General features: G+C 42.9%; 1 pseudogene; it reads right to left on the bottom strand.

Annotated features, from left to right (window-relative positions):
- Window positions 1-3,510: 3,510 nt before the first annotated feature.
- Window positions 3,511-4,062, bottom strand: LOC116547739 (annotated as a pseudogene).
- Between the last annotated feature and the right edge of the window lie 1,633 nt (window positions 4,063-5,695).

The following is a 5,695-nucleotide window of genomic DNA, read 5'->3' as shown; positions in this document are numbered from 1 at the left end:
TTCTGTTAAATTTAATTTGTCTAGATTTTTTCTTTTTCTTTTCTTTCTTTTTTTTGTTTTTGACACGGAGTTTCGCTCCTATTGCCCAGTGTGCTGGATTGCAATGGCATGATCTTGGCTCACAGCAAATTCAGCCTCCCAGGTTCAAGCAGTTCTCTTGCCTCAGCCTCCCCAGTAGCTGGTATTACAGGCATGCACCACTTTGCCCAGCTAATTTTATATTTTTAGTAGAGACGGGGTTTCTCCATGTTGGTCAGGCTGGTCTGAAACTCCCAACCTCAGGTGATTCGCCTGCTTCAGCCTCCCAAAGTGTTGGGATTACAGGTATGAGCCCCTGCACCTGGCAGCATTTTTCTTTAAACAGTTCTAATGTTGCGCCCCTCCTTCCCCTTGCCTGAACTTTGCTCTTCAAAATGTGGTCCACCTTGGCGTGCAGCACTGTCCTCACTGAGAGCTTTACAGAAATACAGAATCTTAGGCCCTACTTAAGGCTTTCTGCATCAGAATCTGCATTTCTTTTCTTTTTTTTGAGATGGAGTCTAGCTCTATTGCTCAGGCTAGAGTACAGTGGTGCGATCTCGGCTCACTGCAACTTCTGCCTCCTAGGTTCAATTGATTCTCTTGCCTCAGCCCTCTGAGCAGCTTGGATAACAAGCGTGTGCCACCATGCAAATTTTTGTAGTTTCAGTAGAAATGAGGTTTCATTGCGTTGGCCAGGCTGGTCTCAAACTCCTGATTTTCAGTGATCCACCCGCCTTAGCCTCCCAAAGTGCTGGGAGTATAGGCATGAGCCATCACACTCAGCCTTTGCGTGTGTGTGTATTTAAAAAAATATATTTTTGGTAGACACATGGTTTTGCCATGTTGCTCAGGCTGGTCTTGAACTCCTGAACTCAAATGATCTACCCACCTCAGCTTCCCGAAGTGCTGGGACTACAGGCATGTACCAACATGTCCAATATATAAAATTAAAAAATTTTTAAAAAAATGGGGGTCTCACTGTGTTACCCAGGCTGGTCTTAAGGTCCTCTCACCTTGGCCTCCCAAAACATGGAGATTATAGGCATGAGCCACTATGCCTGGCCCAAGTTATAATAACTTTTTAAAAAATAGCTTCCTGGTTGAGAACATAGGCTCTGGAATTAAACTTCCTGGATCCCAATTCTGGCTATGCTTTTCACTAGTTGGTGATCTTGAATATCTTGGTTAATTCCTCTGTACCTTGGTTTCTTCATCTATAAAGTGGGACTAATAATTATACTTCTTACATTTTTGTTTTTGTTTTTTTGAGACAGGGTCTCACTCCTGTCACCCAGCTTGAATGCAGTGGTGCGATCATGGCTCACTGCAGTCTGAACTTCCCAGGCTCAGGTGATCCTCAACCTCCTGAGTAGCTGGGACCACAGATGGGTGCTACCAAACCTGGCTAATTTCTTGCATTTTTAGTAGAGACGGGGTTTTGCCACATTGGCTAGGCTGGTCTCAAACTCCTGACCTCAAGTGATTTATCCACTTCTGCCTCCCAAAGTGCTGGGATTATAGGCATAAGCCACCTTGCCTGGTTCTGGTTTTGTGAAGATTAAATTAGCTGATACCTACAAATTAACTGCTTATGAGAATGTCTGATACATTTCGTGATGTTGCTGATAACTTAATATTAATGATGCATACCTTGTACATCCTCTCCTTTGAATCCTGATACTCCCACTCACTAGCTGTTGGACTTTCAGCATGCTTCTTAAAGTTCTCTAAGTCTTGGCTTCTTATCTGTAAGTGGGAATAATAGCACAGATAATACTTACTATATTAGATTATAATGGGAAATAGATCATTCATGTGCAGTGCCTGGCTTATAATAAGTGCTCGATAATATGAAAGATTAATTTATTTTTTTTTTTGAGATGGAGTCTTGCTCTGTCTCCCAGGCTGGAGTGCAGTGGTGCGGTCTTGGCTCACTGCAACCTCTGCCTCCCAGGTTCCAGCAATTCTCCCACTTTAGCCTCCTAAGTAGCTGGGATTACAGGTGCGTGCTACCACGTCCGGGTTTTTTAGTAGACAGGGCTTCACCCTGTTGGCCAGGCTGGTCTTGAACTCCTGATGTCAAGTGATCTGTCTGCGTGGGCATCCCAAAGTGCTGGGATTATAGGCATGAGCTACCATGCCCAGACAAAAAATGTTTTTCATAAGATAGAGTCTTGCTATGTTGCCCAGACTGGTCTTGACTTCCTGGGCTCAAGTGATCCTCCTGCCTCAACTTCCCAGGTGGCTAGACTACAGACACATGCTACGATGCCCAGCTAATTTAACATATTATATATATATATATATATATATGTGTGTGTGTATATATATAAAACAAATATATAAAATAAATAAAACACACACATTATATATATACATATACATATATATATACACATATATATACACACACACACATACACACACACACACACACACACACACACACACACACATATATATATATATATAGAGAGAGAGAGAGAGAGAGAGAGAGAAGAAACAGGATCATGCTATATTGCCTAGGCTGGTCTCAAACTCCTGGCCTCAAGCAATCCTCCTGCCTTGGCCTCCTAAAGTGCTGGGATTACAGGTATGGGTCAGCACGCCTGGCCTAATATGAAAGTTTTTTTTTGTTTGTTTGTTTTAATTTTTGAGACAGAGTCTTGCTCTGTTGCCCAGTCTGGAGTTCAATGGTGCAATCTCAACCCACTGCAACCCCTGCCTCCCAGGTCCAAGCCATTCTCCTGCCTCAGCCTCCTGCGTAGCTGGGATTACAGGTGCCTGCCATGATGCCTGGCTAATTTTTGTATTTTTAATAGAGATGGGGTTTTGCCATGTTGGCCAGGCTGATCTTGAATTCCTGACCTCAAGTGATCACCCACCTCAGCCTCCCAAAGTGCTGGGATTACAGGCATGAGCCACTGTGCCTGGCTGGGTTTTTCTTTTATATCACATAGTCAGGCTGCAAATTTTCCAAACTTTCATGCTCTGCTTCCCTTATAAAACCGAACACCTTTAACAGTACCCAAATCACCCCTGAATGCTTTGCTGTTTAGAAATTTCTTTAGCCAGATATCCTAAATCATCTTTCTCAAGTTCAAAGTTCCACAAATCTCTAGGGTAGGGGCAAAATGCAGCCAGTCTCTTTGCTAAAACATAACAAGAGTCACTTTACTGTAGTTCCGAAGAAGTTCCTCATCTCCATGAGACCACCTCAGCCTAGACCTTACTCTCCATATCACTACCAGCATTTTGGGCAAAGCCATTCAACAAGTCTCTAGGAAGTTCCAAACTTTCCCACATTTCCCTGTTCTCTTCTGAGCCCTCTAAACTGTTCCAGCCTCTGCCTGTTACCCAGTTCCAAAGTCCCTTCCACACTTTTTTAATCATTATTAGTTTAATATATATTAGTGAATACACCAGACTGCATTTTCTCAAATGGCAAATGAGGCACACTTCTCTTTGATTCTCCCAGAAACCTCAGCATCATCTGTCTTTTGGAGGATTTGGATTCTTGTATCTGTGATACCGTCCATAGGGATACCAGTGGTGCTTAGTAGTAAAGAACACTTTGCTAAGTTGTTCTACCACAGGCCCTTGCTCAAGGGGTTCAACTTTTTCTTCCAACCTGGTTTTCAGTATTTGATCATGTGTTTCTTCATTATTGTGCACAGGATCTGGCCGAGGGACAGGTTTTGTGTGTTCATATGGAATGTCCACAGAAGTGTGGTAGTATACTATTGTCCTGCCATCAGAAGTCAGAGCAAGCTCTACTTTGCAATTATAGTCACCTGGTATAGAAGAGTATGTAGATTTGTGACAAACACAATATAAAGCTCCATTTGGGATTGGAAATAAATGTTTCAAGATAGTTTTCTTTGACATCACCCATTTTACTGCAGCTATAGCCATGGTGTTTCAAGATACCTATCAAGTGGTATGAAAAAAGATGATCTGAAGAGAAACTGCTTTTAAAATCTGCTTCTAGGCATACTAATTTCTACTCCTGCTTCGCAGCTTCTCACCACAAGCCTGCCATCTTGTTTTACCACAAGCCTGCCATCTTGTTTCAAGCCAAGTCTCCACATTTTGATATTTTTTCAGCAATGCCCTACTCCACTGGTACCAATTTACTGTATTATTCAATTTCACACTGCTGATAAAGACGTACCTGAGACTGGGAAGAAAAAAAGATTTACTTGGACTTATAGTTCCACATGGCTGGGGAGGCCTAACGATCATGGTGGAAGGTGAAAGGTCTGTCTTACACGGCAGCAAGAGGAAAAATGAGGAGGAAGCAAAAGCAGAAAACCCTAATAAACCCATCAGATCTTGTGGACTTATTCACTATCATGAGAATAGCATGGGAAAGCCTGCCCTCCATGATTCAATTACCCTCCACACATCCCTCCCATAACACGTGGGAATTATGGGAGATACAATTCAAGTTGAGATTTGAATGGAGACACAGTGAAACCATATCACCTGTCTCTACAAAAAATACAAAAAACTTAGTTAGGTGTGGTGGTGCATGCATATAGTTTCAGCTACTTGCGGGGCTGAGGTGGGAGAATCGCTTAAGCCCAGAAGATCGAGGCTGCAGTGAGCTGAGATCACGCCACAGTACTCCAGCCTGGGCCACAGAGCAAGACTTTCTCTCAAAAAAAAAAAATATCGTGCCCATTCATTGAGTTACACTCTATGTCTCCTTTTGCATTGCAATGGCAATTCAGCTGCAACAAGAAGGCAGCAGTATTTACTATCTGGCCCTTAGCAGAAAATGTTTCTTGACCCTTGTTCTTGGCTCACAAATGCTGAGACAACATGAAAAGCACCTTGATAGAAAATATTTCTAAGGTATAATTCTTAATTTTTTTTTACTTTGGAGACAGGGTTTCATCAGGCTGGTCTTGAACTCCTGACCTCATGATCCACCCACCTTGGCTTCCCAAAGTGCTGGGATTACAGGTGTGAGTCACCTCGCCCGACCAACTTTTTATTTTTTTTTTAACACAAGTTCTCACTGCCCTCACCCAGGCTGAAGTGCAGTGGTGCAATCACGGCTCACTGCAGCCTTCACCTCCCATGCTGAAGTGCTCCTCCCACCACAGCCTCCTGAGTAGCTGGGACTACAGGGGTACACCACAACAGGCTAATTTTTGTAATTTTTGTAGAGACAGCGTTTTGTCATGTTGCCCAAGTCCACTTCCTGAGCTTAAGTGATCTGCCCACCTCTGCCTCCCAAAGTGCTGGGATTATAGGCATGAGCCACCCTGCCAGCCAGTAACAACTCTGAAACAAAATAACCTAAAGGCAGCCGTATCCACACACATTTCTAAGAAATCTAGGGCTTATTGGCTTTTCTTTTGAAGCTGAAATTCCTACTCACACATCTCTGGGCATTGCTGTAAGTCTGGGGTCACATTTGTGTTCCCAGAGCATCAAAGATGTTTGTAAGCAAGTGCACATGTCATTTGGTAACAGACGTCCAACACAGTTGAGAAGAGCTTTATATGTAAATTCTATTTTATCAGTCCTTGATAAGAATCTTCAGCAAAATGAGCCATGTCCATTTTGTGACTGTTGTTCAAAGAACAGAACGCCATGTGACTTAGAAAAGTACTAACACTCATTTCATATTTACCCCTCGGCCTCAAACAGGATACCAGCC

Source organism: Sapajus apella, unplaced genomic scaffold, assembly GCF_009761245.1.
Source record: "Sapajus apella isolate SASKATOON/1434 unplaced genomic scaffold, GSC_monkey_1.0 scaffold4401, whole genome shotgun sequence".
In the NCBI taxonomy this organism is placed as follows: domain Eukaryota; kingdom Metazoa; phylum Chordata; class Mammalia; order Primates; family Cebidae; genus Sapajus; species Sapajus apella.
This window is presented reverse-complemented; position numbering and strand designations above follow the sequence as displayed.